Genomic DNA, 27154 nt, shown 5'->3' with positions numbered 1-27154 from the left:
ACTCCAGAAAGCAGGTAATTTGGGAGTCATTTAAACATAAATATTAAAAAACTCCCTGAAGCCCAGCGTGCATTTAAACAACTTGAGGACTGATCTCTATGGCTGTTTTTGTTACCCATCCTGGGAGGGAGGGGGGGAGTTCCCAAAATAGTCTGAGAATCATTATTATTCCACCCTTCCGAGCCAAATCATCTGGCTTGTGTGCTGAGTCCAAAAAAACACTGCTTCATATCTTCCCCGAGGAGCAAGCCAGGGAGAAGAAATCTGAAAGATCACAGGAGGTTTTAGGTGAGAACTTCCAGAATGTCCTTGAAAATATATATTCTGTTCTCCAGCCATTGTCTGTGTTTTCTCTCTTGTGTTAAATGACAATAGAGGTCAAATATCAGTTGCCTCTCTGTTGCTTCATGACCTAGTTTTTATACTGTTTCCTTCATTTCAGCCTTTTAAACTGCTGTACTTCTGGAAAAAGACTGTGTAAGCCAGCATGGGGTGGGGAATCCTGGATGAATTTACTCAGCCATCTCGGCATTGGTCCTGTTCCTAACCCAAGGAACAAACAGCGTGGCCTGCATTCTGCCTGGATTACTCTTCCTTTGGCTCTCGTCATGTTGAACTTCTGGTTCTTTATTCCTCGATTTATGTGTTACTTCTACCTCAAGAGGCCTATTCTGCCCATCTGTATCACATTCCTTTATTTTCTTTCATAGAAATTTACCACTGCCTGAAACAATCTAGTGTATTTACTTGTTTATCTTTATCCCACTCTTACCTTTCCACTAAAATATAACCTCTATGCAGGTAAGGACTGTGTTTTGTTCGGCTCTTTTTTTTTTTTTTTTTTTTTTTTACAGAGACAGAGTCAGAGAGAGAGATAGACAGACAGGAACGGAGAGAGATGAGAAGCATATCAATTTTTCGTTGCAGTGCCTTCGTTGTTCATTGATTGGTTTCTCATATGTGCCTTGACCGTGGGGCTACAGCAGACCGAGTAACCCCTTGCTCGAGCCAGTGACCTTGGATCCAAGCTGGTGAGCTTTGCTCAAACCAGATGAGCCCATGCTCAAGCTGGCAACCTTGGGGTCTTGAACCTGGGTCCTCCGCATCCCAGTTCAACACTCTATCCACTGCACCACCACCTGGTCAGGTTCGGCTCTTGTATACACCCAACATTTAGCCTGGTGCATTCTAGGTGACTAGGAGCTATTTGTTTCATGAATAAATGAAGAAGATAGAGGGTAGCAAGGGACATGCAGGGCTGCCATAATGTTCCTTCTTTCTGGAATGGACAACCACACAAAGAGACTTGCCAAGGTTTGTCAAGCTCATTAACCTCTACCCACATCTGTGGATTTTTGTAGGTACAAATGATATGATCAAAATAGACTGAACTGGCTCTTGAGTGAGTCTAGAGTTGGATGTGAAACTTGATTGCCTTTGAGAGTATAGGTTACATTTTTATTTCTTTCATAGAATGAAAGGGATGACTTTGGCAGAGAATGGAAGACATAGGAAATTAACAGTTGGCTATATTCATAATGTTGAAAAGAATCTATTTTTTCTGGACTGTGCCTTATGGTAGCAGAAAAATGGGTTGTTAGTCAAGGATGAAATTTATGTTGTGAAGACAGACAAAAATATGTTTGTCAGGAGACTTCATGAATCTTGTCAGGAGTGGATGGCTGCCAGACTGACCAAAAGCAAACAGACAAAAGCCCAGGATGCCTAGTTAAATTTGAATTTTGAATTTCAGATAAACAATGAATAATTTCTTAACAGAACTACACCACAGGCAATATTTGGTGTCCTGAGTTTTCTCTGGCATCCTTACAGGAGGGTTTCCATGCATTTCTCATGATTCTGTATTATTTACAAGTATATTATAAGAACTTTATTAGATGGCTTGCTGACTTCTAGAGATAATGTGTCTGCGGCAACATTTCCCAAACCATGTTCCACAAAACTATAGGGTCCCGCAGAGGTGAATATACCTTGATAAATGTTCAAATAATGTTTGCAGAACAAACTACCCCCTTTGTTCGAAAACCACAGTGCATGTTAGGGTATTAAAGGTGCTGAGACATCCTATAGGAAATACGCACATGCACACATGCACACAAGCACACATGCACTGTTCCCCAAATTTGCTTCCATTTTGAGGCTTCACACATTCTAGCTGAATCTTTTCTTTGTGGGACTCTCATTCTCACCCGAGCTGAGCAACTGGGCTCCATCATTAAAATGAGTTCTGTACTGGCTGGCTTTGGTCTTCCCCTCTGGGAGCAAAGAATGCAGAAAGCTGAAATTTGGGCCCTGAAGAAGAGTTTCACAGTCTTTTGGAGGGCCTCACTGCTCTTCTTAGCTATGTGAGCAAGTGCTATTCAGGAGCCTTCTGAGGTTTTTGTGGCCCTGTATACAGAAGTGCCCAATTTAGACAAAACCCCATGATGGGACTCATTCATTGTTTTAAACATATTTTCTTGTCATGGTCTTAAAAGTAGAGTATAAGAAGCTTAGTGTGGAAAAAACTAGTTTGCCAGAGGGATTAATGTTATTCATATATAATTTTCTAAGTTACATCAAGAAAGCATCTTCTTCTAAGGAAAACTAATGACACTTGTTTCATAAATAACATCATTCCTCACTGTCAGTCTTCCCTGAGTGCTCTAGCTTCTGACATTCAATAGAACAACAAAGAAATCAAACATGGCTACCTAAACCTTAAGGAAATATTAAAAAATGATGATTTTTTAATTTCCTATGGCAGCACCAAAATAAATGGAAAAAATCTCCACAGGACCAACTGCTGAGTAGTAACGTAGGGTAATACTATGGGTAACACTTAGGGTATGGCCTAGAGTCAACATTTCTTCTTAATTATAAACCATGGTGGCATGGGCTGGGCAAAGGGAGGGTGGTAGATGTTGACATTTTGCACTTCCTGGGGACCCATTTATGTAATTGTGTTTCACAGTGGGTGGAGAAGCAGTTTTGCCATGTTCTATGTTAACAGTTTGGGTTTTCAAATTATGCCTTGTTATTCCTTGCTGTTGAATTTCTCCTTTTTGCCATTAAACAAACAAACAAATGCCAGGAAACTTAAAACACACAAAATGACCAACACAGTAAGAATAAGAAAAGGCAATAAAAAGACAGCTTTTTAAACTTTTTTAAAGAAATGAAAGAATAATTTAGTTTAAAAAGATGGTGTTTAAGGTTTACAAAGTCCATTGTGCAATCTTTTACACAATCAGCTGAGGCCTGGCGCACTAACCACAGGAGAGGGAATGGATAAATTGAGGGGTGCCAAATTAAATAAGATGGTTTATTGTGTTGAAATGATACCAACACAGTATATTGCAGATGTAGTAATCAGTTTCTCAGGGTTTCCACAATTTAAAAAGTTATTGTAAAAACCCTCACATCCCCAGGCAGCAAATTGCTTAGTTCGATAACATCTCACGTATAATATATATCACATAAATAAATGGTTTTATATGAAGGGTAGGGTGTGAATATTTTGAGTCTGACCAGTATTTGGCCCCTAAATAAGTGCTCAATACATCTGTGGCGAATCCATGAATGTCTTGTATGTAACTTTCATAAGTTTCAAGATAGTCAACTCAAGATAGAACGCTCTATCAACACAGCTGATCTCTTAGATTAAATTGATAGGATTTCCCAATCTTGCCACTATTGACATTTTGGGCCAGATAATTCTTTATTGTAGATTCTATACTTTTTATTATAGAATGTTTAACAGAAATTCTGGCCTCTACCCACTAAACTATAGCAACACACCTCCAGTTGAGATAACTAGAAGTATCTCCAGATATTGCCAATTGTCTCCAGGGTAGGCAGTTTGCAATTGCTCCCACTTGAGAACCACTGAGTTAGAAGATGGTACAGGTTCAGTTTCAGAGTTCTGATAAGTTGAGTCCAGTTCTTTATGTATTACACAGTTCTGACACACTTGCTTTGACAGACAGGATCCAAAGGCTTTCATGACTGCAGAGGAGGAAGCTCAAGAAGAGAAGCCAAGCCAAAGGTCCATTAATGAACAGAAGGATAAACAAATTGTAGTATATCCATACAATGGGATAGTATTCAGTCATAAAAAGAATGAAGTACTGGTACATGCTACAATGTGGAGGAATCTTGTAAATATTATGCTAAGTGAAAGAAGCCAGATACAAAGTCACATATTAAAATTGTTCCATTTGTATGAAATATCCAGAATAGATAAATCTATAGAGACAAAAAGCAGCTTGGTGGTACCAGGGGCTGGGGGCAAAGGGGAGGTAGGGAGAATGGCTTAGTGGGTGTGGGGCATCCTTTGGGAGTGATGAAAATGTTTTGGAACTACATAGAGGAAGTGGTTGTGCAACATTGCAATGTACTAAGTACCACTGAGTTGTTTGCTTTGAATGGTCAATTTTATATTATATGAATTTCAACTCAATAAATTAAAAAAAAGAAAGAAAGGAGGCCAAACAGACCCTACAGAGGCCCAACTAAGGGAGAAAAGAGCAGACGGGGGTGGGAAGGAAGTGGAATTGCTCAATTTTGTTTAAACAGTGTTTCATGGAGTGCTCAAGGTTCCGAGCAGCTTCCCTAGGGCCATGAAGGAGGGTGGCAAGCACATGGAGCTATACCTAGTGATCACTGGAGACTTTTAGAACTCTTAACGGCTGTGCAACAGGTCTGGGAGGAGTGCTTACAGATGGAGAAGATTTAGCTCTTGCCTCACTAAACTAGCTGTATATGTCCTGAACAAATTACTTAATGTTTGGGTTTCTCAGTTTCTTCATATCTAAAATGGGGGACTAAAAGCATAACTTCCTTCATAGGATTGTTCTAAAAAACCTGTGAGATACTGTTTTCAGAGCTTCAAGCACATAGAAGATGTTCAATAGCCTAACCTGTGGTGGCACAGTAGAGAAAGCATTAACTTGGAATGCTGAGGTCGCTGGTTCCAAACTCTGGGCTTGCCTGGTCAAGGCACATATGAGAAGTAACTACTGCTAGTTGATTCTTCCTGCTACCTCCCACCTTTCTCTCTCTCTATCCTCTCTCTAAAATCAATAAGTAAAATCTAAAAAAGAAGAAGAAGAAAGAGAGGAGCTTTACCTTGTCAAAGAATAAAAGTTGTTCAATAAATGGTAACAATTATTCATTTCATGTCTTCATTGGTTTTACTTAGACATCTTCCTTTCTTCTTCAATTCTCCATCCCCAGGCCTAATTTGGGCTCTTTGCCAATGATGCCCCTCTCCTTAAAACCTATTTTTCTAAAACTACTGTGCCTCTGTATGTGGTGCATAATTCACCTTCAAGGCCAGCTGAAGGTCAGATCTGAGTCATGACACCCACGGCACTAGCTGGCACAAAGAAATGACTAGGCAAATGAAGAAGTGCTTCAGTGTCCCCAAGCCTGAGAGGAGTGTTCAAAGAAATGAGTTGTTCCTCTTTTAGCGAGGATTTGGAAGGGATGGGAAGCAAATGAAAAACCCAAATAAGTCAGTGTTAAAACAGTACTTCCTTTCCACTCCTTTAAAAAACACAATCTTGATCATTTTTCTCTTTCATGACACATTTCTTAGAGGGAAAAATGACAAATACTGCATGGTATCACCTGTATGTGGAATCAAAAAAGAAAGTCAAACTCATAGAAACTGAGTGGAAAAGTGGTTGCTGGGGGATGGGGCAAGGGGGAGGAAATAGGGAGAAGTTGCTTAAAGGGTATAGACTTTCAGCTGTGACATGAATTAGGTCTGGGGGGCTAACTTAACACATGGCAACTTTAGTTAATAACACTATTATATAATTAAAGTTTACTAAGAGGGTAGAACTTATATATTTATATATAAGTATAAATTTAAATATATAGAATGATGACTGAGGTAATTGATTAAATGGGAGGAATTATTTCGCAGTGTATATTAAGGAAGGAGAAACCAGGCCCCCCCATCCCTCTATCCTGAGGAGGAAGAAACAAGAAGAATGCAAGGGAGAGGAGCCTTCAGGGATAACTCAGTCAGCCAGTTATAGATTAACTACTTCCTATATTTCTCTGAAAGGTTGCCTGGGGTCACTTGCTACACAGAGCAAAGAAGATAGGACTTGTACATAGCTGAGACCAGTAGTCCAGAAACCCCTAAACGTTTTCTCACCCCACCTAAACTCATGGTGTCATGAAAGTGATGTAAACCTCTAGACAAATGCATCACGAACCCCTTGTATGAAAACCTGTATTCTGTAAAAGGTATATAATCCGTAAGAAGATCAGCTTCAGAGAGCACGTGTCTTTGGAGTTTCTAGTCCCCTGTGCTCTGCTGGCTTTTAATAAATTCTTTTTCCTCTGGTTAAGTTATCTGAGTGTCTGATATTCTCCATTGGGTTGCTTCCTGCTATAGTATGTCTATCAAATCATCATGATGTACACTTTAAATACAGTAGTTCCTTCTTACCTGTGGATATACATTTCAAGACCCCTAGGGGATGTCTGTAATCTTAGATAGTTCCAAACCCTGCATATACTGTGTTTTTCCTACACACGTGTTGGTCAAATAAGTTTTTAAGTATGATATATGTTTGCTCGCTTATAGTTTGCATTGGGTGTGGAAGACAGCCTGTAAGCCAGCAAAGCCATTATAGCCTAAGGATTAGTTTTAAGATTAAGCTTTTCCCCACACAATTGACTGATTGCATGATGTGGGGTGGTGCATTCTCATGAGGAATCCCATTATGCCTCAGATAAGTGACTTTGTACCAGAGACGTCCTTGTTTGTATATTGGATTAAAAATTTTGATTTCTACACTATAAAATGGGGCAGACTGGGAGCCTGCTCTCACTCGGTTCCTGAGATTAGCATTAGAGGAGAGAACAGAGAGGAGAGCAGAGAGAGGCCATGTGGAGGAGGCCAGGAGAAGCAGCCAAGATGGCAGAGTACTGAAGGAGAAGCCAGTTTGTGCAGTTTGTGCAGAGAGAAGGAGATGGGGAACAGAGATGAATAAGGCTGGTGAGGTACAAACCTTTGATTCTAGGAAACTTGGATAAGTCAGTAGCTTTGTGAGCACTGAATAAGTGGGTTTTGGAACCCAGTGTGTGTTTTTACTTGCCCGCCAGGTGCAAGCTAGGATTAAAGGTAATGACCCACCAGTTCTTGGCTCCGTTGTTTCAGTACCATCTGTCTGAATCTAATGCGAACCTGCATGGGCCAGGCAGCTGTGATGGTGGTTGTGGCTACTGGCTTTACAACACGCATATACTTTATGGCTTCTCTTGGCATATATAAATTGCTAGCATCACTACTCTTGCACTTTGGAGCCATTATTAAGTAAAATAAGTATTATTTGAAAAAAAGTACTAGAATACCATAGCAATCTTTCTGATAATTTAGAAAACTACTAAGTGATGGACAGGTCGGAGCATATACAATGTGGAGACCGAACAAAGGGATGGGTCATATCCCATGTGGGATGGCACAGGACTTGTGAGATTTCATCATGCTACACAGAACAGTGCACAAGTGAAAACGTATGCATTGTTTATTAATGGAATTTTTCATTTTATTTTCAGACCACAGGTAATTGAAACCACGGGAAACAAAACCAAGGACAAGGGTGGGGAGACTCCTCTATCTTACAATTTTCTTTGTCAATTATACCTCAAAGCTGAAAAAAGTACAATCTTGATAACTCTTCTCTTTCATAACACATTTTTTTCTTTCTTAAAGATTTTATTTATTCATTTTAGAGGGGGGGAGGAGCAGGAAGCATCAACTCCCATATGTGCCTTGACCAGGCAAGCCCAGGGTTTTGAACTGGCGACCTCAGCATTCCATGTTGATGCTTTATCCACTGCGCCACCACAGGTCAGGCCATAACACATTTTTAAGTGGAGACTATAAGAATGTGTGGTTGTGGAGGGACATGAGAATATGTGCCTGTGAAGAGAAAAACACCATGGAAGGGTCTTTGAAATGAAATGTCTCTTGCGTGATCTCACATTCCTGTGCTGGGACTTGGGGTGGCTCTTTCAGCTCTTTGTAGAATAAAAAGACTTTGGAATAAATACTCTCCATTAATATATGGCCAAGTTATTTTATATAAGTAAGAAAGAGAAAGGCAAATGGGTGCTCTATGTTTTGGAGATGGAATTGTATTTTTCCTCTTCTGATGCTGTCTTCCTAGAGAATTCAGGAGTTATAGGGGGAGGTGAAGTTGAATTTTATTTTATTATTTATTTAGACATTTATTTATTTATTTATTTAAATGAAATTTTTTTTTACATTTTTATTTATTCATTTTTTTTAGAGAGAGGAGACACAGAGAGAGAAAGAGACACAGAGAGGAAAGAGATAGAAAGAACAGAGGGAGGAGCAGAAAGCATCAACTCCCATATATGCCTTGACCAGGCAAGCCTGGGGTTTCGAACCGGCGACCTCAGCATTCCAGGTCAACACTTTTACCCACTGCGCCACCACAGGTCAGGCCTATTTAGACTTTTATTTTTTTATTATTATTATTTTTTTTGTTTTTATTTTTTTTAATTTTTAAAATTTTTTTTTATTTATTTATTCATTTTAGGGGGAGAGAGAGAGAGAGAGAGAGAGAGAGAGAGAGAAAGGAGGGGAGGAGCAGGAAGCTTCAACTCCCATATGTGCCCTTACTGGGCAAGCCCAGGGTTTTGAACCGGCGACCTCAGTATTCCAGGTCGACGCTTTTACCCACTGCGCCACCACAGGTCAGGCCTATTTAGACTTTTAGATAGAAAGAATCACAAACAAATGCATAGCTGATCCACTGCTGCCCCTCGAGCTTCCTCTTCCTTTGTTTTCCCCACATGATATTGAAAAGTATTGGCTTCATATCAGATCCAGAAAGAGCTGGAGGGAGCTGTGAGCCGACTAAAAAGAAATCACCTGATGAAAATATAATTCCTTTTATGTTATGAGATCTAAAATTGAATATAGATGAACATCTTTTATTGTTTACTTTGAACATTATATGTCTTTGGTAAATAGTATGAGCTTTGTCATTACAAGTGACAGGTGTCTGTTAGGAATAAAGTCTCAGTGACTGGTTTTGCCTATATTAAATTCTGAGGAGGAGGTCTCAGAGAGGTTTCTGGCACATTTCCTATAGCAAATTGGTGGCTCCTTTTGAAAGGCTGGTTGGTTCTTTGAGCTGGTCAAACTGAGGCACGCCATCTTGTCACAGACTGCCCACCCTGGTCCAGTAGAGACTTCAGCCGGCTACAAAAGGTGGCCACCAGAGACATACGCTGTATCTCTAAACAGACCAGAGATCATGAAATCAGGCCCTGTGCAAGGAACCTTGTACTCAAATTAACAGCAGGCATTGTGAGCACAGTAGAAACATAAGCAGAGTTCTGATGAGGTTTCTTGTTCCCGAGAGAGGAAGCCCCCTCTGTTTCCAACAACTCTGTGGAATCAGAGGCCTTAACAGCTGAGAGGCAGAGCCTAGAAAGGAGAGGGCCAAACCTTCCAATTCTTATTCATTCAAGGAAAATAAATAAGAATGATTGATTTTTTAGGAAGGGAGCCATGTGCAAAGAGGGGTCCTGGACCTCAGAAGGAGGCAAGGGGAAAGGAGAGGAAACAGATGTTTGAATAATAACAAAGGGACCCAGGAGGCTGTTAGGCTATGTCAATGATGTAATGCTCAATTGAAATGACTCCTAACTAGGGATGTGTAGGTTGTCCCTTGCCCTGGGACTGAAGACTGTTCCCATGCAGGTGCATGTACCTGAGTTCCAGACAGCAAGTCACAAATAAACTTGTGCTTGCTCCAATCTGTAAATAGCATTTTGGCCCAGTCTGGGCTTTAATGCCTGGAAACTGATTACTCTGGAGACAGGGACTGAAAAAGCTTCGCAGTGTGATTCCAGAAGACGCAGCACAGCAGGGCTGGAGAGCAGTAGTGAGAGGAACCTGAGCAACACATTTCTAGCTCTCCTGCTCTTGTGCTTTCCTTAGATTGGATCCCTCTTTGAGGAGACCCCAGATTTTTCTGATCTGTAGATTTTTCCTGGAAATCCCTGATTGTTTACAGACCCTCCCTCAGAGCTAGACTGCATTCTCTGTTCAACACCAATATTATGGTGAGAATTGAGAGATGCCAGAGGGGGGAAATGTAGCAGGAAAACCTACTATTTCCTTGCTTTCAGCTTCTCAGTGGTTTTCTCTTTCCCATCTCCATAGCTTTCTCTTATGCCACTCTCTGCATACTTATTATGCTCTTGTCCCCTGTTTGGCAGATAAAATATATTATGCTCACTTTGTTAAAGATGGCACTGCCCACGTGGAAGCCCGTTGCCCAGGTTATGGTATTGGTTGCCCTTCTTGCTTGGAATGGGCGTGATTATATTAATGTGTGTTGGGGGTGGGCTGTGGGCAGGCATGATCTCTGTAGCCTGGGGCTTGGTTTTAGGACTAAGCCTTTCCCACCCTTTTTGATGTAGGGTGGTACACTCTCATGAGGAATCCCATTATGCCTCAGATAAGTGACTTTGTATTAGAGACTTCCTTGTTTGTATATTGGATTAAAGGTTCTGAATCTACACTATAAAATGGGGCAGACCAGGAGTTTGTGCTCTCTCAGTTCCTGAGATTAGCATTAGAGAGGAGAGCAGAGAAGGCCATGTGGAGCAGGCCAGGAGAAGCAGCCAAGATGGTGGAGTGCTGAGGGGGAAGCCAGTTTGTGCAGAGTTTGTGCAGAGAGAAGGAAGGAGATAAGGAACAGAGGTGAATATGTCTGGTGAGCTAGAAACCTTTGATTCTAGGAAACTTGGATAAGTCAGTAGCTTTGTGAGCACTGAATGAGTAGGTTTTGGAACCCAGCGTGTGTTTTTACTTGCCCGCCGGGTGCAAGCTAGGATTAAAGGTAATGGCCCACCAGTTCTTGGCTCCGTTGTTTCTTTACCGTCTGTCTGAATCTTATGTGAACCTGCATGGGCCAGGCGGCTGTGATGGTGGCCGTGGCTACTGGCTTTACATCTCCCTTCCAACTCCCTTCTAAGGGAGCTTGTCTTTCAGTTCCTAGGCTCTATCTCAATGCAAAAATTTGGCCTTAACTCTTTTCTCGGCTTGGAAAACTCTTCCTTAATATCCTTGATGGCTTGCTCCTACTTGTTCTTTAGTTTTTAGGGCCTCACCAGTGCCTAGCACATACTGGGCAGTAAGGAAATATTGAATGGTAGCAGATTATAGTGGGGTAACTGCGTTTATTTAGGCCTGTTGGCAGGGAGGGGCTGCAAAGGTTTGGTGGAGAGGCCAGATTTAGGGTGAGGATGAAGATGAAGGTGGGGCCAAAGGCATTTTGTAGCTACAGTGAGCAAATGTTGAGCACGGTGGGCAAGGGAGGGGCAGTGGGTGACCCTTGGGTTTAATTTGTTATACAAGGGGCAGAGCTGAGGCCTGGGCTGGGCTCTAGGACTGGGATTCACTGGTAAATGTTGTGATGATCTGAACCAAAGTGGAAAATCCCTGGTCAAACTCATTCATTGTCATCATCTAAGAAAGACAAATAGCAGCTCCTGGGATTGCCAGCAAGAATTTCATTTTCACTTTTAATTAAGAGGCTGAATATAGAATAATCATCTCTCCTTGATGTATCTACACCTTTGAGAGAGTTGTTTTTCCCAACTCCTTTGCATCACTGGCTGGAATAGGTATCCCTCTTCTGCATGCTTTCACCACTCTGGGTTTCTTTCTGTCGACACTGATGTCAGGGTACTATGTTCAGTAGATATACAACTCTCTTCCCCATCTAGCTATGAACTTGGTGAAGTAGGGGTTCATATCACTAGCAGTTACCTGGCAAGGGCTAGAGGTTTGTTGTTGGATGAATGAATAAACCATTCCCATTCTCTGACCCTCAATTCCTCATCTTACCATATTCAACTTCTTTCTTTACTTTTCTTTCTTTTCTAAATTTAGTGTGTATTATTCCAGAACATTTTCTGTACTTTACATGCTAAAATAAATGGTCCTTGTCCATATGTACACAGTTTATCTAGGTAAAACTTGGAAGCATAGTTTCTGAGTTGTAGGCATGTTGTTAAATTCAGCAGAGATTGTCAAATTCCTCTCTCAAGTGTAAAAAACCAATTTATGCTCCTAAGCTATAAATCATAAGGATTCTTTTTGCTCTTCATTTTAGTTAACATTTGGTACTCTTTCTTTCTTTCTTTCTTTCTTTCTTTCTTTCTTTCTTTCTTTCTTTCTTTCTTTCTTTCTTTTTTTTCTTTCTTCTTTTTTTGCATAATGATTGTGTTAAACCTTCTGCTAGGGGCTAGGGTTACAAAATCAGAAGAAACCCTTCTCTTCTCTCCCAGAGCTCACTGTATAGTGGGGGAGGCAGAGAAACTAACAGGCTACTGCAGTGCAGGCGGTGAGCGCTAAGACAGGGAAAGGAAAGGTGCTCTGGGGGCGCTGGCAGGACACTGAGGAGCATTCAGGGTAGAGGAAACAGCACGTTTCCAAACAGCATGGTGCCAAAGGGACAGTAATATAGAAGAATTTAAAATATTTTCAGTTTGGCTGGAGCAAATAATATGTCTATAGTTTCTAGATGAACCTTCGCCTGGAAATTCTGGTCCTGCCAACTACCTACATCTTTTACGTTGGCCATCACCCTGGGCAAGTGAGACTAGTCTTCTGACTACTAGACCCACAGTCCATGACATTAAAGAGTTCACAGACACTCAATATACCTGCCTCTCATGTCGTTCAACACCCCCCTACACACAAAGTAGCATAAATAAAATGAAAAGACAAGTATTAGAATACAGAGTGGATTGAGAACTCCTATAAATCAAGAAGAAAATGGCCATCAACCCGATAGAAAAATGGGTAAGGAAAAGGGAATCCATACAGTAGAAAACATGAATGGTCCGGGCTGATAGCTCAATTGGTTAGAGCTTCGTCTGGAAGAGCAGAGGTTTCAGGTTCAATCCCCAGTCAGGGCACATATAGAAACAAACATATGTTCCTGTCTCTCCCCTTCTGTTTTTCACTTCCTCTCTCTAAAGAAATCAATAAAAAAAATTTGTACTAACTTAATGATAGCATGAACCCTTTCTAGAAGTAAAAGCAAAACATACTTTCAGATATATAAAAGAATAAAAAAGGAAAAGAAAACACGAATGGCCAATGAATATGAGACAAAATGTTCCACATCATTACTGATCAAAGAAATAAAATTTAACCATAATGAGATGTCATTTTACACCTATGAGACTGACAAAAATTAAGATCTGACAGTACCACATATTAACTAAAATGAAGAGCAAAGAGAATTCTTATGATTTATAGCTTAGGAGCATAAATTGGTTTTGTACACTTGAGAGAGGAATTTGACAATCTCTGCTGAACTTAACAACATGCCTACAACCCAGCAATTATGCTTCCAGGTTTTTACCTAGATAAACTGTGTACATATGGACAAGGACCATTTATTTTAGCATGTAAAGTACAGAAAATGTTCTGGAATAATACACACTAAATTTATTATGCTGATCACCTCTATAGAGGGGGAAGGATAATGGGGTTGGTAGTGTGGATTCAAGATGACCTAAATTTACCTGTAAGATTTCCTTTATTTTTTTTAAAAAATGTTGATTTTAGAGGGAAAGAGAAAAGGAGAAAGAGAAAGAGAGAGAGAGAGAGACAGAAACATTGATCTGTTCCTGTATGTGCCCTGACGAGGGATGTCGCTGGCAACCTCTGTGTTATCGGGATGAAGCTCCAACCAACTAAACTGTTTGGCCAAGACTCTTTTCTTTATATATATGGTTTTTTTTGTTCCTGACTTTCCAGGAACAAAAAAACCCAAAACCTCGTTTACAGCATGTGTAAATTTCTGTGATGTAATACTCCCACTGTGGCCAATTTTAAGCTACCAAAAGTTTAGCAATCGACTCTCAAAATTCCCCTCAAAAAAAAAATTTTTTTTTTGTATTTCTCTGAGGTTGGAAACAGGGAGGCAATCAGACAGACTCCTGCATGTGCCCTACCAGGATCTAGCCAGCATGCCCACCAGGGGATGATGCTCTGCCCATCTGGGGCATCACTCTGTTGGAACCAGAGCCATTCTAGCACCTGAGGCAGAGGCCACAGAGCCATCCTCAGTGCCCAGGCCAACTTTGCTCCAATGGAGCCTTGGCTGCGGGAGGGGAAGAGAGAGACAGAGAGGAAGGAGAGAGGGAGGGGTGGAGAAGCAGATGGGCGCCTCTCCTGTGTGCCCTGGCCGGGAATTGAACCTGGGACTCCCGCATGCCAGGCCGATGCTCTACCACTGAGCAAGCCAGCCAGGGCCTTTTTTTTTTTTTTTTTTTTTACAGAGAGAGTCAGAGAGAGGGATAGATAGGGACAGAAAGATAGGAACAAAGAGAGATGAGAAGCATCAATCATCAGTTTTTCGTTGCAATACCTTAATTGTTCATTGATTGCTTTCTCATATGTGCCTTGACCGTGGGCCTTCAGCAGACTGCTCAAGCCAGCGACCTTGGATCCAAGCTGGTGAGCTTTGCTCAAACCAGATGAGCCCATGCTCAAGCTGGCGACCTCGGGGTCTCGAACCTGGGTCCTCCACATCCCAGTCTGACACTCTATCCACTGCGCCACCACCCAGTCAGGCAAAAATTCCCCCAAATTTAACAAACAGCTCTTCAGAATAAGAATAAGTATGAGCTGGCTGAAGTGCAATATTTTGTGTGTGTGTACACGTGCATGTAAAAATTTGAAGCATTGATAACAATATTTGTATGATGAAAATACATGTATTTGCCATTTTATCCTCTGAAGTTTTATGTACATTATAAATTTCTTGAAAAAAAAAAAGGATACAATTGTATAAGAATCAGAGTAAAAATACCTGACGGTTTAAATTTTAAATGAAAGCGGTGTAAAGCAGGACTATGTTCTAGGTGCCCTTCTGTCGGGCAGGTAAAATATATTATGCTCACATTGTTAAAGATGGTGCTACCCACGTGGAAGCCCATCACCCAGGTGATTGCTTGGGATGAGCACTATTATATTAATGTGTGTTGGGGGCAGGCTGTGGGTAGGCAGGATCCTTGTATCTTGGGGCTTGGTTTTAGGACTAAGCCTTTCCCACCCTTTTTGATGTGGGGTGGTACACTCTCATGAGGAATCCCATTATGCCTCAGATAAGTGACTTTGTATCAGAGACTTCCTTGTTTGTATATTGGATTAAAGGTTTGGATTTCTACACTATAAAGTGAGGCAGACCGGGAGTTTGTGCTCTCTCAGTTCCTGAGATTAGCATTAGAGGGGAGAGCAGAGAAAGGCCACATGGAGGAGACCAGGAGAAGCAGCCAAGATGGTGGAGTGCTGAGGGAGAAGCCAGTTTGTGCAGAGTTTGCACAGAGAGAAGGACATGGGGAACAGAGGTGAATATGTCTGGTGAGCTAGAAACCTTTGATTCTAGGAAAACTCGGAAAAGTCAGTAGCTTTGTGAGCACTGAATGAGTGGGTTTTGGAGCCCAGTGTGTGTTTTTACTTGCCTACAGGGTGCAAGCTAGGATTAAAGATGATGGTCCACCAGTTTTTGGCTCTGTTGTTTCATTACTGTCTGTCTGAATCCAATGCGAACTTGCATGGGCTGGGCGGCTGTGATAGTGGCTGTGGATGCTGACCATACACCTTCTCTATGACTTTCATTTGAATGACTTGATAATCATTGAATATATTGAATAAACACACAGTGAGTCAGGCATCTTCTCTGCTGGTGATATCATTTTATGAACCAGAAGGAGCCTTCAGAAGTAACCAGCTTTTACAATGAAATAAATTAAAAAAAGAAATAAATTAAAAATAAATTAAAAATACATTAAAATATTTAGAAATAAATTATAAAATACAATGAAATAAATTTAAAATAAATTAAATGATTTATTTGTATATTTTTAATATGTATATGAATAATCTATATTATTTTCTAAATAAATTTATATTTTATACATAAATAGCACAGGAATAAATTGAATTAATAAAGGACATTTGTGCTTTGGAATTAGATATAAAGAGAATTGTTACTTGTAATGACAATTGCATGTAATAAAAAGTCCTATTATATTAAACATTTGTGTAATTAAATACGAGTAAAACCTGTCCACAAAGAGGTGCCACACATACTTTGTATGTTCTTGAGTGTTTCTTCTAGCTTACATAGCATGCTTTTGAGACAGATGACTCTTCCATAGCTCTAGGGTAATTGTAAGTGAAGAGTTCCTCATATTCCTGATCAATTGAGATCCCAGTCCTCATTCAGCACGTGCTACTGATGAAACTGGATTTTCTTATTTTTTTTTATTTTATTTTATTATTTTATTATTTTTTTCTGTATTTATCTGAATTTGGAAACGGGGAGAGACAGTCAGACAGACTCCCGCATGCGCCCGACCGGGATCCACCCGGCACGCCCACCAGGGGCGACGCTCTGCCCACCAGGGGCCGATGCTCTGCCCCTCCATGGCATCATTCTGCCGCGACCAGAGCCACTCTAGCGCCTGGGGCAGAGGCCAAGGAGCCATCCCCAGTGCCCGGGCCATCCTTGCTCCAATGGAGCCTTGGCTGCGGGAGGGGAAGAGAGAGACAGAGAGGAAGGAGGGGGGGTGGAGAAGCAAATGGGCGCCTCTCCTATGTTCCCTGGCCGGGAATCGAACCCGGGTCCCCTGCATGCCAGGCCGACGCTCCACCGCTGAGCCAACCGGCCAGGGCTGATTTTCTTACTTTTAATGCAGCCTATGCTTCCTGATTTTCAAATTAGATAAATCATTGGGGATTTGTAAAGCCAGTAGCCAGGGCCACCAGCACAGCTGCCTGGCCCATGCAGGCTCGCATTGGATTTGGACAGTCGGTAAAGAAACAACAAAGCCAAAAACTGGTTGGCCATCATCTTTAATCCTAGCTTGCACCCTGTAGGCAAGTAAAAACACACACTGGGCTCCAAAACCCACTCACATTCAGTGCTCATAAAGCTACTGACTTATCCGAGTTTCCTAGAATCAAAGGTTTCTAGCTCACCAGACATATTCACCTCTGTTCCCCATCTCCTTCCTTCTCCCTGTACAAACTCTGCATAAACTGGCTTTTCCTTCAGCACTCCGCCATCTTGGCTGCCTCTCCTGGCCTCCTCCATGTGGCCTTTCTCTGCTCTCCTCTCTAATGCTAATCTCAGGAACCAAGAGAGAGCAAGCTCCCGGTCTGCCACACTTTATAGTGCAGAAATCAAAACCTTTAATCTAATATACAAAATAGGGAAGTCTCTAATGCAAAGTCACTTATCTGAGGTGTGACGTGATTGTACCACCCCACATCAAAAAGGGTGGGAAAGACTTAGTCCTAAAACCAAGCCCCAGGCTACAAGGATCCTGCCTGCCCACAGCCCACCCACAACACACATTAATATCACCTGGGTGATGGGCTTCCATGTGGGCAGCGCCACCGTTAACAAAGTGAGCATAATATATTTTATTTGCCCAACAGGATTGTTTTTCTTTTTTCTCTCCTTTTTTTCTCTTTTTTCTTTTTGAGAGAGAGAGAGAGAGAGAGAGAGAGAGAGAGAGAGAAGAGAGAAGCATCAACACATTGCTCCACTTAGTTATGCATTGATTACTTCTCATAGGCACCTTCACTGGGGGATCGTACCTGTGACTGTCCCTGTAGAGCCTGAGCTCTACGTCAATCAGGCATCCCCAATTCGACTTCCCTGTGCAGTGGGACACTCCTGCTTAACAACAGGGCTGGCAGCCTCTTTGAGACAACACTTGAGGTGGCTATGAGGATTCTACTTATTGGTACCAAGACCAATTACCACCAGAGGAAAGACACAAGATAGTTGCAAGAATCACACAGGCAGTTTATTACTCACAGATCCTATGATGTGCCTGGGTACAGCTTAATGGGGCCTCATCAACGTGTTCCTTTTGGCTGTCCTTGGTCAGACCAGCATGGACATGATCCATGTTCAGTATTGGAGTCTGGATGACTGACTGCAGCTGGGGCACCTTTGGCTTAAGTACCCTTTCTGGCATACACCTTCTAACAGGTATTAATCTACAGGATTATCACATCAAGCCACTCTTTAGGGAGTTCCTTGCAGGAAGCTCTCTTTCTATCTCATATCATTTTACACACACACACCGACTGGGCCCTGCACAGAGGGCATGGCCTTGCCTATCACATCACTGCATACAAGATTAGCTCCCACCCACAGGGCATGGCCTTATTCACTTGCCTTAATGGCTTTTAATATTATATCGTAACTTATTTCTATATATTTTCTATATTTTTATATATTTTATTACTATAATAATATATTACTGTAACAACGACCTTGGACTCAAGCAGAGCCAATGACCCCTTGCTCAAACCAGCAACGTTGGGATCTTGTTGGTTACCCCGTGCCCAAGCCAGCAACCTTAGGTTTCAAACTGGAGACCTCAGCGTACTGGCTCAACACTCTATCCACTGTACCACTACCAGTCAGGCAAGGCTTGTTTCTAATACAATAATTTGGGAATATACTACCTGTTTTTCATATGATGTTTTCTTTATTTAAAGTATTTTATTTGTCAAGGTAAAAGTTATACTATATTTGTTCATTATTGGAAACAAGAAAGTATACAAGAAACAAGAGGGAACTTTCACTTTTTAAAGTAATTTTCACGTTTTGCATTTTACCCTTCTCTACTTCTTGAGTTTATTACTTGAGCTTCTATTAGTTTTGTAATTAAAATCAGTAAAGAAGAAGTATATGTTTATTCACTCATTCTGTTACCAGATGATAAATAATGACCCAAAAAATAATTAAAAAATTATTTCTTTTTTTTTGCATTTTTCCGAAGCTGGAAATGGGGAGGCTGTCAGACAGACTCCCGCATGCGCCCGACCGGGATCCACCTGGCATGCCCACCAGGGGGCGATGCTCTGCCCCTCTGGGGCATTGCTCTGTTGCATCCAGAGCCATTCTAGCACCTGAAGCAGAGGCCACAGAGCCATCCTCAGTGCCCGGGGCCATCTTTGCTCCAATGGAGCCTTGGCTGCGGGAGAGGAAGAGAGAGACAGAGAGGAAGGAGAGGGGGAGGGGTGGAGAAGCAGATGGGCGCCTCTCCTGTGTGCCCTGGCCGGGAATCGAACCCGGGACTCCTGCACGCCAGGCTGACGCTCTACCACTGAGCCAACTGGCCAGGGCTATTTCATTGGTTTAAAAAAAAATCTCCAGCCTTACCAGGCAATAGCACAGTGGATAGAGTGTGGCACTGGGACGTGAAGGACCCAGGTTCTAAACCCTGAGGTTGCCAACTTGAGTGCGGGCTCATCTGGTTTTAGCAAGGCCACCAACTTGAGCCCAAGGTTGCTGACTAGAACAATGGGTCATTTGGTCTGCTGTAGCCCTCCTGGTCAAGGCACATATGAGAAGTCAACCAATGAGCAACTAAGGTGCCCCAACGAAGAATTGATGTTTCTCATCTCTCTCCCTTCCTGTCTGTCTGTCCCTATCTGTCCTTCTCTCTGTCTCTTTGTGTCTCTGTGTCTCTGTCACACACAAAATCTTCAATCTCAATAGTCAGGGATTATCATTCTTAACTTTTCTGATATATTTTTCTTATAATCTTTTCTGTATACCTAATATAATATATACATACACATACATACACACATATACAGATATAATACATTTCTGATTTTTAACCTATACTGCATATTAAAATCACTAGGGGAAGGATTTTAAAAAATTCCAATGCCAGGATCCCATATTCAGAACATTTGAATCAGAGTCTCTGGGTGTGAGACCCAGGCCTAGGTATTTTAGAAGCTTCCTAGTTAAATTTAATGTTTGGTTTGGGTGGAGTACTACTGTAATGTATCTATTGCATCATTTTGGATTTTTGGTTGCAAGTAACAGAAACACCATAGGAATTGGCTTAAAAAATAAAAAGTATGTTTGATTTCCTGTTAATTGAAAAGTCTAGAGGTAATAAAGGCTTCTTAATCTAGCTCAATTTCTCTTAAATTCTCTTGGCTGCTCTCTTTAATGTGCCAGTTTCCCTGGTGGTTCAAATCTTGAAGGAAAAAGGAGCATAGCTTCCAGTAAGACAGAGCCAGCTTTGAATAAAAGTCCTAAATTCTCCTATTGGCTGATACAAACTAATAACTGTGGCCTGATAACTGCTGTGGGCTCTCGTTTTAGGCTTAATTCTGCCCATCCACTAACAGACACTGCCCCAAGGAGGGAAATCTGGATGCTTTTAGGAGGGGACAAGGGGGATTAGATGTTGGATAGGCAATCAACAAATGTTCACTAGTGAGATGATTAGCCACTTTGGGTACTATATATAGTTTATTGTTCTAATTTAAAAACAAGCACGATATTATATTTAAATGAATTTTGAAACATGATTTTTAATTAGCTACAGAAGTCTAGTAAATGGATGTACTATTATTTAATCTTTGCCCTTTTGTGCACATTAAAGCAGCAATCACTGGCTTTAAACTATTAATGACTATATGATCCAGTTTGCCTGGGACCATCCTTAATGCCTGTTGTCCTGGAAGAATTATTAACAATGACCTATTTAACTCTCAAAAATATCCTGGGTTGGGAAAAAGTATATAGTCATCCTAAGTTAAACATAAATATCTGTCCATGTATAAGATCACTTCCTTAAAATAGATTATTGGAAAAGAATTCCTGGTTCAAAGAATAGAAACTTTTTTTAGGGTTCTTGATACATATTTACAAGATGTTTTTTTTCCCAGAAATTATAGGATATTGTACTCCAACCAGCAGTGCATGAAATAGACCATCTCATAAAAGTCTTGTAAGCACTGAATATTAACTTTTTCTTTTTTTCTTTTTGCCAACTTGATAGAAAAAAAAGAGATATGTTAATAATTTTATTAGTGGTTATTTGATGATTGATAAGTGGCCATTGTATATCTTATTTTGTGGCTTGTTTATGTCCTTTGTTCATAGAGAGTCCTTTGTATATGAACATTTTGGCTACCATATTTGTTGAAATTTTTTCCTGTTGCTATTTTGTTTATTGTCCTTTTTTAAATTTAATTAATTGTGTTTACATAGATTCTAGTTTTGTTGTCTTTTTAATAACATTACAGCCTTTAACTATTTATAAGTGTAACTATATGTGTTTCCTTTATTTTTTTATTTTTTTAATGTTTTTTTAATTATTTTTATTTATTTATTTATTTTAGAGGAGAGAGAGAGAGAGAGAGAGAGAGAGAGAGAAGGGGGGAGGAGCAGGAAGCTTCAACTCCCATATGTGCCTTGACCGGGCAAGCCCAGGGTTTTGAACCAGTGACCTCAGCATTCCAGGTCGAGGCTTTATCCACTGTGCCACCACAGGTCAGGCCTTTTGATTGTTTTTATAGTCAGAAAGTCCTTTACCATTCTTCAACCAGATTGCTGTTTGCCTTATATTTACAATCTACCTTAAATCTTCTTTTAGATATTTTAGTTGTTAAGATTTCTTGAAAGTTTTTAAAGAAATTAATCTTCCATTATATATATGTACTGCATCTTCTTTATCCAGCACACTATTGACAGAAACTTTGGTTGTTTCCAGACAACATGGATAGGCTTTGTGAACATTATACTAAGTGAAATAAGTAAATGATAGAAACCTGAGAACTATATGATTTTACACATAGGTGGGATATAAAACTGAGACCATGAACACAGATAGAAGTGAAATGGTTACCAGGGGCAAAAGAGTGGGGGGAAGGGAGTAAAGAGGGACAAATATACTGTAAGAGAAAATGACTAGACTTTGGGTGACCACAACATAATCAACAGTTCAAATGCTATAGAGATGTTTACCTGAAACCTTTGTACTCTTGTTGATTAATTCCACCCCATTAAATTTAATTTCTTTCTTTTTTTTTTTTTAGAGGGAGGGAGAGACAGACAGACAGGGACAGACAGACAGGAAGAGAGAGCCATGGTATCAACTCGTAATTGTGGCCCCTTAGTTGTTCATTGATTGCTTTCTCATATGTGCCTTGACAGGGGGCTCCAGGTGAGCCAGTGACCCCTTGCTCAAGCCAGTGACTTTGGGCTCAAGTCAGTGACTTTGGGCTCAAGCCAGCGACTACGTGGTCATGTCTATGATCCCATGCTCAAGCCAGTGACCCTGAACTCAAACTGGTGAGCCCACACTCAGGCTGGCAACCTCGAGATTTCAAACCTGGGTCCTCAGCATCCGTGGTTGATGCCTCTATCCACTGCCTGGTCAGGCTTAATTTCTTTTTTTGTGTGTGTGACAGAGAGAGGGAGAGAGAGAGAGAGAGAGAGAGAGAGAGAGAGAGAGAGAGAGAAAGAGAGAGAGACAGATAGGGACAGACAGACAAGAAAGGAGAGAGATGAGAAGCATCAATTCTTCGTTGTGGCTACTTAGTCTCCTTAGTTGTCTATTGATTGCTTTTTCATATGTGCCTTGACTGGGAGGCTCCAGCAGAGGGAGTGACCCCTTGCTCAAGCCAGTGACCTTTGGGCTCAAGCCAGCGACCATGTAGTCTATGATCCCACGCTCAAACTAGTGACCTTGCATTCATACTGGTGAGCCCACGCTCAAACCGGCGACCTCGGTTTTTTTTTTTTTTTTTTCTGAAGCTGGAAACGGGGAGAGACAGCTAGACAGACTCCCGCATGCACCCGACTGGGATCCACCCGGCACGCCCACCAGGGGTGACGCTCTGCCCCTCCGGGGCGTCACTCTGCCGCGACCAGAGCCACTCTAGCGCCTGGGGCAGAGACCAAGGAGCCATCCCCAGCGCCCGGGCCATCCTTGCTCCAATGGAGCCTCAGCTGCGGGAAGGGAAGAGAGAGACAGAGAGGAAGGGGGGGGTTGGAGAAGCAAATGGGCGCTTCTCCTATGTGCCCTGGCCGGGAATCGAACCCGGGTCCCCCGCACGCCAGGCCGACGCTCTACCGCTGAGCCAACCGGCCAGGGCCAGACCTCGGGGTTTTGAACCTGGGTCCTCCATGTTCCAGTCTGACACTCTATCCACTACGCCATTGCCTGGTCATGCTCAGGCTTAATTTCTAAATAATAATATAAAATGGAATTAATTCGAATACGTTTGGCATTCATTTTGGTGTAAACTTTGAAGAAAAGTTCTCACTTTATTTTCTTTTTCAATAATTAAAAAAAGTTCTTTATTATCAACTTGACTGAAATTGTCCTACAGCTATAACTTGGGGAAGAATTGACAGCTTTATGATTATCAGCTTTATAGTTATTAACAAGCACTCTGTCTGTCTCTCTCTCCATTTATTCAAGTCTTTTTCTTTTTACCTTTCAGTTTATTCATGTAGTTTTCTTCAAATAGTTCTTATATATTTCTTAATAAGACTATTTCTAATTATTTCATATAATAATTGGTAATTTGAACAGGGTCTTTTTCACCCATTATATTTTTTCATGTTATGTGTGAAGGCTATTGATTTTGTATATTTATTTTGTATATACTTAGTCTCTTAAATTCAGTTGATTGATTCAATTGGCATTTAAAAACATAATTTATAAGAACTTTAATTGTGTATCTTTTCTAATAGTTAAGTTTCTAATTAATTTCTCATGTTTTACTGAGAGCACTTTTAGAAAATGTACATATGCTGACTGTGGGGGAATACTTGGTTTGTACATGACTTTAAAGAAAATACTTCTAGTGTAAAACATTTTTATCTTAGCAGAGAAACATCCTTTTATTTCAAGGTTAAGATATATATTTTTTCATTCTGTTTTTTAAAAATTGAATTTACTCAAATGTACATTTTCCATTTGTGTTTATAAACACAATATTTTCTTCCTTTGCTCTACTGATGTGATGAATAATATTGATAGTTTTCATTATACTGAAATATCTTATATTCCTGAAATAAACCATATTTAGTGGCATATTATTCTTTTTATATGCCGTTGGATTCTCTTTGTTGGTACTTTATATGCAATTTACGCACATATACTCATAACTAAAATTGGTCTTTGTGTGTGTGTGTGTGTGCGCACACACACACACACACACACGGCTATCTCTATCAGCTTAGACTAAGGATAATAATTACTTTGAAAAATAAATGGGAAAGTCTCCATTTTTCTCCTTGTTTTTACATTTTATAACTATATTGATTTCTTTTTCTTTTCTTGTTAACCTTTTGCTTTGCATTTCTGTTTTATTTCACCTTTAAAATAACTGTTAATCTGGTACCATTTGACTCAACCGTGAGCTCTAAGAAGGTGAGGACAGGGTCTATATTTGCTCCCTTTCTATTCTCAGCTCCTTAGAGGAGAGATGTAAAAAGACAGATGCAGAAATGTTGTATTCTCTAAGTCAGGGAACTTGGGTGATGGGCTTTAAATATTAGGATTCGTTATTTCTTTATTTTCCATCATCCTTCTCTCACTTGCTTCTCCTATTTATTAAGCACCCCTTTACTCCTTAACCTCTTGTCATCTTGCATTTCCAGTGCCCTACTGGAACCATTCAAGTCCACTCTCACCAACAACCTTTTAATTGTCCCGACAACCTTTTCTCAGTTCTCATTTTTCTTGTTCTGTTTGTATGAGTTGACACTGTTGCTATCTTAAATTCTCCCTTCTCTTGGCTTCTGGCATTGTGCAGTGCCCTTTCTTAATCTTCTATGTCTAAGTACTGTCTAATGACAGAAAATATAGATTGAATGAAATTCGTCCCGTGTAAGATAATGTCCAGTTGTGGGAGATGCAGACAATGCAAGCACATGCTTTGTGTTACAGGGCGGGTGCACCAGAAAGTTATTGTCATGAAAAAATGTTGGCCCAAAATTGCAACATCTCAAGATTTTTGAGAAGCAGGACATTTTGAAAACTTTAATGTTAATTTACAAATGTTGGCAACTAATTATGTTAAAAAATTGAATCCAAACAAGACAAATCTGTGGGTGATCTCTGGGTTAGAGGGTTTTTAGATTCATAATTACAATACTATTTTGCCTATAGGGAACATTTTTTTTATAAATAAATTTTTATTTTAATGGGATGACATCAATAAATCAGGGTGCATATATTCAAAGAAAACATTTCCAGGTTATCTTGTCATTCAGTTTTGCTGCATACATATCACCAAAAGAGAGATCGTCCTCCGTCACCCTCTATCCAGTTTTTTTGTACCCCTCCCCCTCCCCTTCCCCCTCTCCCTGCTTCCCTCCCCCCACCCCCCGTAACCACCACACTCCTGTCCATGTCTCTTAGTCTCGCTTTTATGTCCCACCAATGTATGGAATCCTGCAGTTCTTGTTTCTTTCTGATTCGCTTATTTCACTCTGCATAATGTTATCAAGATTCCACCATTCTGCTGTAAGTGATCCGATGTCATCATTTCTTCTAGCTGAATAGTATACCATGGTGTATATGTGCCCCATCTTTTTTATCCAGTCTTCTATTTTTTTACAGTGATTAAAAGCCTTTAAGCAAACTCTTGGCTAATACAGCAAGAATCCATAAAAGAGTACTGTCCTTAACATGTTCACCAAGTCCAAGTTGGCCCCATCACCATGCCAAATCCCTGAGAAATGCAACCCAACCACAGTTCAGTCTGTTAGGAGCTGTCACAGGGAGCAGGAGTCCAGGAAAAGTCCACACAGGAAAAGTCCGCATGGCGCTGGAATTGTCACCATTCTATACTTTGCAGCTCATGTCCAAGTCCCAATGACAGCTGCTTCTAGCTGGTAATGATTCAGGTAGACTGGAAAAGCCATTTGCAGCCTGCATGGATATGGAGCTTCTGTTCTCCTCTGCCTGGAGAGTTGAGACCAGGTTGCTTTTCCCTGGAGCTCTGCGACTGTGGCATGGTAAAGAGAACCTTGGGATACACTAAGCTGGGTGACAAAGGTAAATTCATAATACAAGTTGGCAAAAGGGGGAAGGAGAGCTCTACATTAGGAGTAGGTCCCAGCCAGAAATATGAGTGGGGCACTGAGGTAGGAGGGATAAAGGAAACACTATATACTAAGCAAAGCAGCAGAAAATATGACTATCAACACCCACAACAGAGATAACTTTGAGGGAAGGATAAAAAACCTGACTATTCAGGCAAAACATAGTTAAGTGGCCCTTGTGCAAATGAGATCAGTTTACCTGCTTCTTCAAAGAAATACCCTAGGTTCGTCTACAGTGTCATAGATGGGGCCAACGGCCCTGGGCACCTTCAGCCTTCAGTGGCAAACCCCAGCTTTCTGGGCAAGGTTAGGTCATAGGTGGCTGGAGCAGGGCTGGAAGAGACTGAACCCTCCCTTAGAGGAGCGAGGGGGAAGCCCACCTTCCAGTGTCACTGTTTCCTCACAGCAGAGGCATGTAAGCCTGGCAGGCTTTAGCTCAATGACCTTCCGTTCCACTATTGAAGCAGGACCCAAATGGCATCCTATGACACCCCTTTGGGGCGTTGGAGCCTTTAAGGGTGTATCCTAAAAGCTGGTAGTTCCCCTGATCTCTATTGGGCTTTTTCTGCCTCTAGGTATCTTAATATTTCTTTATTTCAGAGACAGCGCAAGAATCAGAGAGAGGAATAGACAGGGACAGACAGACAGGAACGGAGAGATGAGAAGCATCAATCATCAGCTTTTCGTTGCGACACCTTAGTTGTTCAGTGACTGCCCTCCCATATGTGCCTTGACTGTGGGCCTTCAGCAGACTGAGTAACCCCCTGCTGGAGTCAGTGACCTTGGATCCAAGCTGGTGAGCCTTTTGCTGACACCAGATAAGCCCATGCTCAAGCTGGCGACCCCGGGGTCTCGAACCTGGGTCCTTTCGCATCCCAGTCCGACGCTCTATCCACTGCGCCACTGCCCAGTCAGGCGCCTCTAGGTATCTTAAAAGCCATGCTCAGAAGATCTCGCTGAGGGGTTTGAGGATCCCCATCCGCCTATATAAATCTTTTCCATATATCTGGAGCTATTTGGAAAAAGACGAAACAGTGTAATTAGCTGGATCTAATAAAGAAGGTAGTAGTTTGCAGGCGAAAACGATTTGGTGTCTCCTGTTCATCAGCCTTCAAAAGAAATGGAAATTTTTTTTTTAAGTAAAAAGCATGATATGGTAG

The 27154-nt window shown here is 41.2% G+C and overlaps 1 long non-coding RNA gene across 1 annotated transcript in view; it reads left to right on the top strand.

Annotated features, from left to right (window-relative positions):
* The first annotated feature begins 203 nt into the window (after positions 1-203).
* Positions 204-27154, top strand: part of LOC136317169 (uncharacterized) — a 106624-nt gene continuing 79673 nt past the window's right edge. Inside the window, exon 1 of the long non-coding RNA XR_010727845.1 lies at positions 204-288. This is a non-coding gene — a long non-coding RNA (uncharacterized lncRNA). The remainder of the gene's footprint in view (positions 289-27154) is intronic.

Source organism: Saccopteryx bilineata, chromosome X (assembly GCF_036850765.1).
Source record: "Saccopteryx bilineata isolate mSacBil1 chromosome X, mSacBil1_pri_phased_curated, whole genome shotgun sequence".
NCBI classification, from domain to species: Eukaryota; Metazoa; Chordata; class Mammalia; order Chiroptera; family Emballonuridae; genus Saccopteryx; species Saccopteryx bilineata.
The sequence above is the reverse complement of the archived record's forward strand: the minus strand, read 5'-3'. Positions and strand labels throughout refer to the sequence as shown.